General features: G+C 42.6%; 1 long non-coding RNA gene across 1 annotated transcript; it reads left to right on the plus strand.

Moving 5' to 3' along the window:
• Positions 1-3,602: 3,602 nt before the first annotated feature.
• Positions 3,603-9,170, plus strand: LOC150059090 (uncharacterized). The gene is made up of 3 exons (XR_016536588.1): positions 3,603-3,733; positions 7,955-8,036; positions 8,889-9,170. It is a non-coding gene; the product is annotated as an uncharacterized LOC150059090 (long non-coding RNA).
• Positions 9,171-13,919: the final 4,749 nt, after the last annotated feature.

Below are 13,919 nucleotides of genomic sequence, written 5' to 3' on the forward strand. Positions count from 1 at the left end.
TTCTGCTCTGGCAGAAAACTTAAGTGGGCAACGATGATATGTTTATTCAGCGCTAGGGTTCAAATCCCACGTCTTCAATATACCAGGTAAGAGCTAGTGGTAGACCACTGGGCTATATCATTAGCCCTTTGCTTTTGTTGTTATTTTCATTTTTTTTTTGCCAGTCCTGGGCCTGAGCACTGTCCTTGGACTTTCTCAAGGCTAGAGCTCTACCACTTGAGCCTCAGCACCACTTCCAGCTTTTTTCTATGTATGTGGTACCAAGGAATCGAACCCGGGTCTTCATGCATGCTAGGCAAGCACTTTAACCAGTAGGCCAAACTCCCAGCCCCTGTTATTTTCATTTTTAAGACAGGGTCTCACAGACAGACTAAGCTATCTTTGAACTCATGTCTATGACCTCAGTCTCCCGAGTGCTAGGATTACAGGTATAAGCCTCTATGCTCAGCTGGTGGAATTTTTTAACTCATTGGGTTTACAAGAAATCAGGCACCAGTGGCTCATGCCTGTAATCCTAGCTATTTAGGAGAGTAATATTTGAGGATCACAATTCAAAGCTAGCTTAGGCATGAAGGATCATGAAATTCTTATCTCCAATTAACCTCCAGAAAACCAGAAGTGACACTATGGCTTGACGTGGTAGAGCACTAATCTTGATTTGAAGAACTCAGGGACAGTTCTTGGGCCCAGAGTTGAGTTCAAGCCCATAATGGGGGAAAAAAAATCTAGTTGGGCGTGGTGGCTCACACCTGTAATCCTAGCTACTCAGGAGGCTGAGATCTGAAGATGGTGGCTCACAGCCAGCTGAGGCACTCAAGTCCACGAGACTGTTATCTCCAATTAACCACCAGAAATCCAGAAGTGGCGCTGTGGCTCAAGGGGTAGGGTGGTAGACTTGAGCTGAAAAGCTCAGGGACAACCCCCAGGCCCAGAGTTCAAGTCCCACAACCAAAAAACAGGTATGTTTCCCAGTGCTAGACATTGGGTCAAATGCATTGCTAAGCAAGGACTATACCACTGACTTACAATCTCCTACCCTCACTGCTACTGACAAATATTTGTGCGTTTACATTGTTTCTGGGTTTTGCCATTGTAAGTAACGCTACCGTAAACTTGCAGTTCATGAATTTTTATACATATATGGAGACGTCACTGGACCAATTTCAGAGCAGTGAAATCCACAGGGTCAAAGGGAATATACCTTAGACATTGAAAACTGTCATCCAGAAAAGTCATATATCAATGTGTACTTCCACTAATAATGCTCAAGTGTCTTATTTTTTCCAACCTTACAGGTAAAAATGGCACAATGATCAATGTATGTGAATTAATGAACCTTCTTTCTGGCAAATATCATGTAACCCTTTTATTAATTACAATAAAAATATATTTAAAAAAAACCACCATCACTCCACATTTTGTCCTGTTTCTAACCTTCTCTCAGTCCTTCTTGTATTAAGCCAAACTTTTCTTCTTGTTTCACTGGAATATTTACTCTGTCTTACAGAATGAAATGTTGCCAGATTCTAGAATCATAAATAAAAGCCAATTAGATCTTTAAAAAAAATGGCACAATGATGCTAAAGCATCCATGATGTTAATTATGAGCAATACGATCTTTTTTTCCTTTTCTTCTTTGAGACAGGATCAAGCTGGCCTCAACCTTAAAATTCTCCTGCTTAGTCTTCTAAGAGCTCGGATTACAGATGTGTGTTACTATATCTGAATTAACAATTGTTTGCTTTGGTTTCATCTTCCTGAGGGGAGTTTTCACTACTCTTTTGAGTCTGCCCTGAAATTCCAGAGTAGCTGGAACTACAGGTACACAATACCATGCCAGACAACAATTTTATTTTTATATATTTTCAGGTATTGTGAATTTTTTTTGCCAGTCCTGGGCTTGAGCTCAGGGCCTGAGCACTGTCCTTGGACTTTCTCAAGGCTAGAGCTCTACCACTTGAGCCTCAGCACCACTTCCTGCTTTTTTCTATGTATGTGGTACTGAGGAATTGAACCCGGGTCTTTGTGCATGCTAGGCAAGCATTCTACCACTAGGTCAAACTCCTGGCCCCAGGTATTGTGAATTTTTTATAGATGAGTATGTGGGCTGCCTGTTTATGCTTTTTCTTTTTAAAAAATTTGGTTAATAATCTGCCTTCTTTCCTTCCATCTCTCCCTCCCTTCCTTCCCTCCTTCCTTCCTTCCAATGGTTTCTGTGTTCCTCCATTTTTCATCATTGAGACAAATATACTGGACAGAAACAACTTTCAGGATTCACTTTATTTCACAATTTCAGAGATTTTAGTCCATCATAGTGAGGGGGGCATGGTAGAACTGAGCAGCTTACATCTTGGCAGCCAGGCAGCAGTGAAAAACAATATCTGTGGTCCTGGTTTCCTCATCCAGGTCCTGAGCCTATAGAATGGTGCTGCCCACATTCAGAACGGGCCTTCTTCCTTAGCCCTCTCTAGAGACCTCCTCACAGACACAGATGTGGCCTTTACTAATCTCTTAGGCATTCTCTAACCAAGTTGACAAGGTTTATCTCCAAGAACAAAGGTACAAAGCCTAGGTGCTTCTGATCAAATGAAATAATGTTTAGCAAAATGAACTTCAGGGAATAGGAACAAGTGTTTTTGTTGTCGATTTTGTTTGTTTTGCCAGTCCTGGGGCTTGAACTTGGGGTCTGGCACTGACCCTGAACTCTGTGCTCAAGCCTAGCTTCTCTACCATTTGGGCCACAGTGCCATTTCCAGCTTTTTTTATGTGGTTCTCAGGAATTGAACTCAGGGCTTCTTACATGCTAGGCAAGCAGTCTACCACTAAGCCACATTCCCAGCCCATAAGTGGGTGGTTTTTGTCACTATTTTGTGGGGATTTTTTTGTCTGGTTTGTTCCCTTTTTATCTTGTTTGTTCATTTATCTGTCTTTGGGAGAATGGAGGAGCACAGAAATGGAGGGACAAAGAGTGAACAATGCAGCAGTGGCTCTCACCAGAGGCTATGTTGAAAATGAACTGTACAAGTTGTAGGTAGAGACAGGAAAATTGGGAGAGAGTAAGGGAGGGGTGACATTATTCAAAAAGCAAGGTACTCTTTACCTTCTTTTTGCAATTTTTGTAATTGCAACTCCTCTGTACATCACCTTTATACTAATAATAGAATAATAAAAAGTAAAAAATAACCACATGGGTAGTCAATGAAAACTATATATCTACCTCCACTATTCCAACCCTTGTCAATTTGACATCTAAACACATTTTCTCAAACCCTAACAATCCTAATAGTATAAACATTCAGTCCATGACTCGCTCCAGAGTCTTAACAGCTCCAACAGTGTTTAAAAGTCAAAGTCTTACTGTCGGTGTTAGGGTCTTCTGAGCTCCCATCAGAATCAAACATTAAGTTGTTCTAGCATTCTACAACTTCTGTATCCCAGGTATCTCTCACAAAACAATTCCAAAGGCTTCTGACATACATGGTTAGGTAGTCATAATGAGGCCTCTTTGGTACCCAACAGAAACAACAAAGAAGGGGGAAGGACTTACTCTAGCTCCTGGTTTCAGAGGTTTCAGTCCATCACAATGGGGAAGGTACAGTGAATCAGAGCAGCTCACATCATGATGGCCAGAAAGCAGAGGAGGAGAATGTCTATGTTTTCTTTTCTTAGGATCTCTCTGTATTACCCAGGCTGGCCTGGAACTCATGGCTCTCCTGCCACAATCTTATATATGGTAGGATAGCAGGTGTATAGTACCAGATCAAGCTAATAGCCTTTTTCTTGTTGATTCATAACAGCTCATATATTATAAATCTTTATCTTTTACATAATCTGTATGCCACATGTTCTCAGAATGTGGGTTTTTGTGGTGGCAGAAATTGTACAGTTGTGGCCGGGAATGTGGCTTGCTTAGCATGACTGAAACCCTGGATTCAATCCTTCAATACCACATAAATAAAAAAAGCTGGAAGTAGCACTGTGATTCAAGTGGTAGAGTGCCAGCCTTGAGTAAAAGAAGCTCAGGGACAGTGCCCAGGCTCTGAGTTCAAGCCCCAGGACTGGCAGGGGAAAAAAAAAGTCTACTAGACTTTCTTGCCTGGGATGGCTTTGAACTGAATTCCTTAGATATCAGCCTCCTGGGTAGCTAGGATTATAGGCATGAGCCAGTCATGACTAGCCAGAATTAAAAAAAAAATTATCCACACACACAAACGTGTATGTGCGTGTGTGTGTGTGCATGTGTGTGAGGTAACTCTAATAACACACTGGTTGGAGAAGCAGTGTAGAGTGGTGATTCCCAGCATTAAGCCCAGCTGTGAGTCTCAAGGCAGCATTGCCAGGGAGATGAGCATCACAGTGCCCCATTATTGGGTGTTGGACCACTCCTCCTGTCTTGTCCCTAGATTTGGAAGTAGCCCCTAGACCAGCGCTACAGAAGGATCTCTTTTAGACTACTGCCATAGACATGGCTCTGGGCCTTGTTAATCAGAACAAAAATTCAGGTTAATTGATAAGACCGTCTCAAACTTTCTGAGCTTGGGTTATCTCCAAGTTGGGCTTGGATTATAGGTGGAAGCCACCAGCACCTGGCTTTTGAGGTGGGAATTTTAAGGAGGGCTATGATGTTTTAGGCAGGAGCTGCTCTCACAGAAAATCCTGCTCCCACAGAAGCACAACGAGGGCCCTGTGCCCTTTGACTTTTCTGTATTTCTGAGCTGTGCCGATTGTCATTTAAGGTCCCAGGTCCCACACAATTTCTTCCTATAGTTATAGAGTAGCTTAGCCTAAAGTAAATTAAAAAATCTCCACATAGACTTTTCTATGGCTTGAAAATAGAGTCGGGTATGGCAGCTCTCCCCTGTAATCCTAGCTACTCAGAGACTGAGATCTGAGGATCGAGGTTCAAAGACAGCCTGGTCACTAAAGAACACATAAGACTCTTATCTCCAATTAATCACTAGAAAATGGGAAGTGGGACTGTGGCTCAAGGGGTAGGGCGGTATCCTTGAGCTGCAGAGCTCCAGGACAGCACCCAGGCCCAGAGTTCAAGCCCCATGACCCACACAAAAAATAATTTGGGGCCAGATCATTATGTCAGCTGTCTCTGTCAGCAAGTGACCTTAATGAGTACCAGTCTGTGATTCATTGCCAAGTCATTTTTTTGGTAAATGTTTTTGTATAAAATATTTAAGGATAATGTCTGACTTTGCGTCATTAGAAGGGATTAAATTTCCTCTAATGTCTAATGCATTCTCTAGGGTTTGGGCCACTTGGTGTTCTGGGATATTGGCAGATTGTCACCTCAATTCAACCCAAAGGAATTTAGCATAGACTGGAAAAGAAGCAGAAACTATAAATTTTCAGAATACTTTTCTCTTTTTCCTTGTTTCTTTCCTTCCTTCCTTCCCTCCTTCCTTTCTTTCCTCCCCTCCCCTCTCCTCCCTTCCTCTCTCTTCTCTCTTTATCTCTCTCTCTTTCTCTCTCTTTCTCTCTCTCTCTTTCTTTTTCTTTCTTTCTTTCATGGTCATGGTGACCCTGGACGCTGTCCCTGAGCTCTTTTTGCTCAAGGCTAACACTCAATTTGAAGCCACAGCACCACTTCTGGTTCTCTGGAAGTTAATTGTAGATAACAGTCTCATAGACTTTTCTAGCCAGGCTGGCTTTGAACTATGATTCTCAGATCTCAGTCTCCTAAGTAGCTAGGATTACAGTCATGAGCTACTGGAGCTTGGCCTCAGAATTTTTAAACTGAATTTCTTCTGTTTTTCTCCTTTGGCTAGACATCAATTTCAAAAAGTCCAAAAAACAAAAATGAATTTGAATAATCACAATTTAGTATAAAAAGCTGTCATACTCTTACTTTGGTGTCAGGAGATAAAGGGCCCTGGTTGGGAATTCTCTGTCCTTATTAAGGGTGGCTGAGATCTGAGAATCACAAGCTCAGACAGGAAAGTCTGTGAGACTCTTGCCTTCAATTAACCACCAAAAAAGGTGGAAGTAGAGCTGTGGCTCAAGTGGTAGAGTGCCAGCCTTGGGCAAAAAAAAAAAAGGTATGGGAGCCAGGCTCATACCTTTAATCTTACCTCCTTTGGAAGCTGAGATATGAAGATCTTCATTCAAAGACAGCCAAGGCATAAAAGTCTGTGGGATTCTTATCTCCAATTAATTACCAGGAAACCGAAGTGGTGCTGTGGCTCAAAGCGGTGGAGCGGTAGCCTTGAGTGTAAAAGCACAGGGACAATGCCTAGGCTCCAAGTTCAAACCCCATGACAAAAAAAAAAAAAGAAAAAAGCTAAGGGATAGTGCCTTCAAGCCCCTAGCACACGTGCATGCATACACATGCATGCACACACACTTACACGAGTGCACACATGTGCACACGCACACACACACACACATACAAATAAAAAAGTCAGGTGAACCCCTAAGTCTAAGAGCAATGGGGGAGACAGAGGCTGGTTCTGCAGTGATCAAGCAGTACTCTTTGGCCACCATCTGCCTACCACATGGTCCCTGCAGAACACATGGTAGCCCTTCTGCAAGAATGATGGGCTCTGATACTTCCTGGTCTGACTGAGGGTGAAATGCTGACATTTATACTGTCAGAAGCTAGAATTTCTGTCTTATATTTCCCAGAGCCATCTGACTTATTTTTATTGCAGTACAGGATGTGAACCGAGGACCCTGCAGAAGAGTGAGAGGGAGAGAGAGGCAGGTAGACAGAAAAACAGAGTCAGACAGAGAATTCTAAACTTTTTTTTTTTCAGAGAAAGTTGTTAGTACTTCTTTTTTTTTTTTTTTTTTTTTTTTTTTTTTGCCAGTCACAGGGCTTCTTTTTCTCAAGGCTAGCACCCTACCACTTGAGCCACAGCATCACTTCCAGCTTTTCCTGTATGTATAATACTGAAGAATCAAACCTAGGGCTTCATGCATGCTAGGCAAGCATCTACCACTGAACCACATTCTTGGTCCTGAAAATACTTTTTTTTGGTCAGTCCTGGGACAATGCCTGCATAGTCCCTGAGTTTCTTGAGGTCAAAGCTGTCTCTGCCATTTGAGCCACAGCACCATTTCCAGCTTTTTCTGTGTATGTGGTACCAAGGAATTGAACTCAGGGCTCCATTCATGCTAGGCAAGCACTCTACCACTAGGCCATACTCCCAGCCCAGACTGTTAATACTCTTAACAAGTCATCTTGGTCTCTTTGCCTAACATTTCTACTGCTTTTACAAACTAGTGATCTGGCCCAGGACCTTACATAGGTGAGGCTGGCACTCAATCACTGAGTTGTGCTCACCTCTGTCCGACATACATTTCACTTTGCTTTGGGGGATTAATAACCAATCACATGCATGCATCTATGGCAGTGTACACTTAATCTTCTGTGTATCCCTTCCTGAAATTATGATAAATTGTGCATATAGGCATTTTGCCTACGGGGCTATTGCTTTTATCAAAGTGCCAGTGAAAGTTTTAGGCATTTAAGAACCTCAGCCAGTTTTTAAAATTTAAAAGCCACAATTGGATCCCTGGCACTTAGGAGGCCAAGGCAGGAGTTCAAGGCCATCTTGGGCTGTAAAGCAAGACTGTGCCTCAAGAAATCCACAACAATAATGATTTTTAGTTGTCTACAAAAGGATCTTCCTGAAGGACTATGGTCCAAGTTTTTCATAATCCTTCCCCTTCCAACACACACACACACACACACACACGCGTGTGCGCGCACACACACATACACACACGCGCGCGCACACACACATACATACACTCACACACGCACACACACATACACATACACACACACGCACACACACACATACACACAGGCACACACACACACGCGCGCACACACACACTTGCACACATGCACACATCCAAAAACAAAGTAGAAAACTATGTTTTCCACAGAAAATCGTTTTTTAAACACATATCTCAACTTTCCTTCTAAATTCAGTTGTGGAACCTGGAAATATGGCTCCAGTGGAAAAGCACTCGCCTTGCCAAGTATGAAGACCTTAGGCTCAATATCCTAAAAGGCAAAATAATTGAGTTATTAATATTTGTTTTAAGCCTTTTTATTTTGTGTGTATTTGTGTGCCAGTACTAGGGATTGGTCTTGGAGTCTGAGTGTTGTCCCTTAGCTCTTTTATTTAAGGCTAGTACTCTACCATTTGAGCCACAGCTCCACTTCCAGCTTTTTGGTGGCTAATTGGAACTAAGAATCTCATAGCCTTTCCTGCCTGAGCTGGCTTTAAATTGTGATCCCCAGATAGCTTCCTAAGTATCTAGGATTATAGTCATGAGTCCCTAGCCCCCAGTTTACATCATTTGATTAATTGAAAGAAATAACTACAAAGAGAAAATTAGTCTCTGCCTAGCTCAGTTTGCCTCAAACTCACAATCCTTCTCCCTTAACTTTCCAAGAGCTAGGATTTACAGATTTGCACAACCACACCCAGCCAGAGAAATTAAATTTTCCTGGTTCTCACTTGAAGTCCTTTTTCCAAAATAACCACATTAATTAGCTTAGTGCATCATCCTTCAACATGTTGTTAAAGTTTTGCATATATTTGTAGCCCCGCACAATTTATGGTGGTACTTTTATATCATATCCTATCTTCCTGCCATTTGTGTTCTTATTCCAAATTGAATGTTTGGAATACATCTGTATCAACACAGAGAAATCTAGTTCATGGGATAAGAATGTATCTCAGCGTGCCAAGCACGTGGGAGGATCTGGGTTCTATCCCCAGAACTACAAAAAATTTTTACTTCATACCTTTGCATTTTTTTTCATTTTTACACTTAAATGCATCACATTTATTCATTATAAATTTGGGTGTTTTTGTGTTTTTTTAATATTTTTTATTGTGTTGTTTTTTTTCTAGATCACCACATCTCAGCCTCCTGAATAGTTACGATTACATGTGTGAGCAACATACCAGTTCCAGGCTCCCCAAACTATTTTTGCTTCATGAGACACTGGCAAATTGCTACAAGATGCACTGTGGGGTGGTGCTGCAGAATAGTTGTTAAGAATTTTAGTTTTTATTTTCTTCTGGCTTGATAAGAGAAGTGGAAACTATTGGCTGATACCTGTGTCCTAAGCTGACCCCACTCAAAGGCCTGAAGAGTAGCAACCAACATCACCTTGGTTTGACCCTGGGTTACCTGAGGTCAGTATTGCAATGTGGTTTGGCTTGTACATTCATTTCATAAGTATTTTACTGAGTACCTGGATGAGGGGGTGCAAAGGTAAATAAGACAATATTCCTGGCAGTTGCCATCCTTAAAGGGTGTGGTAGATTATTCCAACCAGCTCTTCAACCTGCCTGTAAGTAGGCACTATTATTATCTTCATTTTACAGAGGAAATGGAAGACACAGGCATAACTAGCATTCCTGCGCATATCTCTCTTATCTCCCTACACAACATCTGCATTAACTGTAGTTACCCTATCATATCCTTCAGGGATTGGTCCTCTCTGAAGACCAAAGTCCTCAGATGCTCAAGTCTCTAGTATATATAATATTTGTCTATCTTCCTAAAAACTCCAAACCACCTCCAGATTATTTGTGTGTGTGTTGTGTGGTGTGTGTGTGTGTGTGTGTGTGTGTGTGTGTACACTCTCCATTAGCTTTTTCACTCAAGGCTGGGGCCCTACCATTTAAACCAGGCCTCTACTTCACTTCTGATATTTTTGATGGTTTAATTGGAGATAAGAATGTCTCATACTTTTCTGTACAGGCTGGCTTTGAACTACAATCCTCATATCTCAGCCTCCTAAAAAAACAAGAATTACAGGCATGAGCCACTAGTTCCTGGCTACCAGATTACTTTAAAATACTGAATACAATGGAAAAGAATTGTTATACTGATTTTTTTAAGGCATAGCATCAAGAACACAATGTTTGGTACAAGCCAGCCTCTGCTCTTAGGTGAGTATGTATGAAGCTCAGAAGGAGAGAGACAGAGGGAGGGGATGAGGGAGAGGAAGAGGGAAAGAGGAAGAGAGGGAGAGAGGGAGGGGGAGAGGGGAGAGGAGAGGTGGGGGAAGAGGGCTTGGACTCAGGGCCTGAGCACTGTCCTTGGGTTCTTTTTCTCAAGGTTAGACTCTACCTAGTTTTGAGCCTAAGCACAATTTCTGGCTTTTTTCTATGTATGTGGTGCCGGAGACTCGAACCTGGGTCTTCGTGCATGCTAGGCAAGCACTCTACCACTAGGCCTAAGCACTGTCCCTGGATTTTCTCAAGGCTAGGGCTCTACCTCTTGAGTCACAGCACCACTTCTGGCTTTTTGCTATGGAATCGAACCTGGGTCTTTGTGCATGCTAGGAAAGCACTCTACCACCAGGCCAAACTCCCGGCCCAAGAAACATATTTTTTAAAGATTTTTTTTTCCGGTCCTAGGACTTGAACTTAGAACCTGGGCTCTGTCCCTGAGCCTCTCTGTGCTCAAGTCTAACACTCTACCACCTTAAGCCACAGCACTACCTCCGGCTTTTTCTGTTAATGTAACACTGAGGAATCTAACCCAGGGCTTCATGCATGCTAGGTAGCACTGTACCACTAAGCCACATTTCCATCCCAGGGAGCATATTTTGATGGCAGAAGTGGTGGGTCTTGTAATCTAAGCTGTTATAAGGGAGTTTACAGCCCCCACCTTAAGTACTACTTTGCCATGAAGATGGAAAATGCCTTATAGGGGATGGATTTGGGGGGAAGTCAAGAAAGGGGTCCCTTCAGCTTTTATCTACAATCAGCCACCAGAAAAGCAAGAAGTAGAGCTGTGGTTCAAATGGTAGAGCCCTAGTTTAAATAACAACAACAACAACAACGAAAAGCTCACGGTCAGCACCTAAGCCCTGAGTTCTGGCCCCAAAACACAGCACAGCACAGCACAGCACACTCACACACACACTGATACCAAAGCTCAGTCATTTTCCCAGCTAGCCAGTAACACTGCGATTCACAGGGAATGTGGTGCTAGATTGTCCTCTGAGACCTGTATTTCCTGCAGTTCCTTTTCCTCTGTGATTCACGATGGCATTGTGTGGGATTTAGCAGCAGAGATGAAGCATCTCAGGGATGTTGGTGAGAGGTGGAGAGACAGTCCTGAAGGAACATGCCAGCATGGCACAATGGGCCCACATCCTCCCCCTGGTAATCTGGCTGCCCTTCCTGGCTGCCAGCTCTGCTCTGCCAGTAACAGCGGCCCCAAGACTGCCTGGTTGCTGGGCTACAAAGTCACAGAGGCAAAAGTCAGGCAGAGCCAGGGACTTTCAGACCAGAGACTGGCCAAGTCTTGGTTCCAGATTTCCTTTTGAGTCAGGGCCAGTGAATGACCATTTTTTCCTCCAGACTCTTTTTTTATTATTAAAGAATTTATTAACATTGATTTTTACATCATATTTCAAATGACATGTTTAACAAATGAGTGTTCAAGAAGGGAATCTCTATATACAATCACTGGCACTTAGTTTTCAGAACATAATAAAAATTAGGCTAAGGGTTTTGTATATCATAGATACATATTAATTTATGAAATAAAACATTATGTCTATAGAGTCATAGGTTTTTATATCTATGCAGTTATGTTTACATTTCCAATACCATGTCCATAGCATTGGGTATGCAAATACTGAGTCCTCGCTCTTGTACTGTTTGGATCTAATAGCCACATATGGAGGATACCATGTGCCTTTTGTTCCTTAGGTCTTGACTTGTCTCACTCAACATGATTTGCTCTAGATTCATCCACTTCCCTGCAAATGCCATTATTTTATCTCGTCTGTTGGCTATGTAGAATTCCATTGTGTATATATACCACATTCCCCCAGACTCTTTAACTCCTGTTTCTAGATAGTTGCTTCTTCTATTTCTCCCCAAATTGTGTAAGGTCCATTTTCTACAATAAATTCCTTATCCTTTAACTCAGTGTGTCTGCCTCTGGGAGTGAACTTTGGAATATTCCACATGATGTCAAAAGTGGAAAGCCCTAAGACTGAAGGTGGTAAATGTTTAATTACTGGGAAAGTGGCTGCAGAGCAACCCAAGGGTCCTGTACGGCCTAAGGATATTGCCGATGGCCACATTCGTAACAGATTGGGCTTTAAGATGTTGAGGCTGGTCAGTGTGACTCTTGGGGGCGGGGGGAGAAGTGGGCCTAGAAAAAATTGGGGAGACACTATGTTTACAAGTAAATTGTGTGTGTGTGCGTGTGTGTGTGTGGTGAGTACACTAGTGCTTTTCATGTTCCTTTGTTTTCTTCTGAAAGGAAGAAGCAAGAAGCTAAAAGGGGCCAGTGCAAGTGGTTACTCCAGACTGAGATCTGAGGATCCTAGTTCAAAGCCAGCACAGGCAAGAAACTACAGGAGATTCTTATCACTCCAATTAATTAGCAAAAAGTCAGAAATGGAGGTGTGGCTCAAGTGAGAAAGAGGACCAGCCTTGAGGGTTTGGGGAGCCAAGAGGGAACAGAAGGCCCTGAGTTCAAGCCCCAGGACTAGCAAGATAAATAAATAAATAAAAATAAAAAAGGAGTAAGTAAGGTTAGAGAAGATTCCACAGGCTGTAGAAGACAGGAGAAATGGCTAAATGATGTTTTTCAGGATATGACCCAAGCAGGATAGCTAATGGCTGCTTTTAAGTTGCTTCATTTTCTGTTATGTAAATTCCCCTATCTTCCTGAAACCTTAGTAAAAATAAAATTTGTTCTTCTCATAAAGATGTGTCGGTGTGAATTTATAGAAAACACGGAAATGGCTCTGTCTTGCACTTGGGTGTTTTGCTAAACAGCCATAAGGGCCCTGAGAGGAACTGTTTCACAGAAGCAGAAGATCAGAACAGGAAGTACCCAAAACTTAAATGAGGCGGGTAAATAGGTAGATGAGGGGATGAGGAAATTATTTTATTTTAAACAAATATCAAAAGGGCCAAACTCAGAAGTTCAAACCAGAAAGCAAATCAAAAAACCATTTAGTCACCTCCCATCAAACCACTTTTTGCAGGGAGGAGAAAGTCTTTGGGGAGACCAAAGAAGGGCTCTAAATCTGCCTGCGCCTCTGAATGGTAAAAAGCTACAAACGTGAGCCAGGTGCCAGTGGCTCATACCTGTAACCCTAGCTACTCAGGAGGCTGAGATCTGAGGATCACAGTTCAAAACCAGCCTGGGCACTAAAGTCTGTGAGACTTTTTTTTTTTTTTTTTTGCCAGGCTTTGGCTTGGGCTCAGGGCCTGAGCACTGTCCTTGGGCTTTCTCAAGGCTAGAGCTCTACCACTTGAGCCTCAGCACCACTTCCAGCTTTTTTCTATGTATGTTGTACCGAGGAATCGAACCCGGGTATTCCTGCATGCTAGGCAGGCACTCTACCACTAGGCCAAACTCCTGGCCCCATCTGTGAGACTATTATCTCCCATCTACCGCCAGAAAACTGGAAGTGGTGCTGTTGCTCAAGTGGAAGAGCACTAGCCTTGAACTGAAGAACTCAGGGACAGTGCCCAGGCCTAGAGTTCAAGCTCCACGACTGGCTAAATAAATAAATAAAATAAAAAAGCTTCAAACTCTTTAGATGGGAAGACACAGAAAGAATAAAAAGGTGAGTTTGGCAAAAAGAAAGGCTTGAAGGTTACCAGTGTATTGCAGGTGTGTGTGTGTGGGGGGGAACAAAAGGGGAGGAGAAGCAGGGGCCCTCCCCATCTCACCCACCCAAAACCATAGTTTAAGGATTAGGAGTTATCAGACAACTTGATGAGTAGACCACAGAAAGTAAAGATACAGATTGGAGCTATAAGAGGCAACTAAGAAAAAAAAGATAAAAGCTTTTGCTGGGCCCTGCAAATTAAATCCCCCCAACTTTGTATCTGTGCCCTTTGATCTGAGCTATTCACTGCTGAAGTTCTCTTGCAATCACCTTGAGA

Source organism: Megascapheus bottae, chromosome 9 (assembly GCF_031878675.1).
Source record: "Megascapheus bottae isolate mThoBot1 chromosome 9, mThoBot2.hap1, whole genome shotgun sequence".
NCBI classification, from domain to species: domain Eukaryota; kingdom Metazoa; phylum Chordata; class Mammalia; order Rodentia; family Geomyidae; genus Megascapheus; species Megascapheus bottae.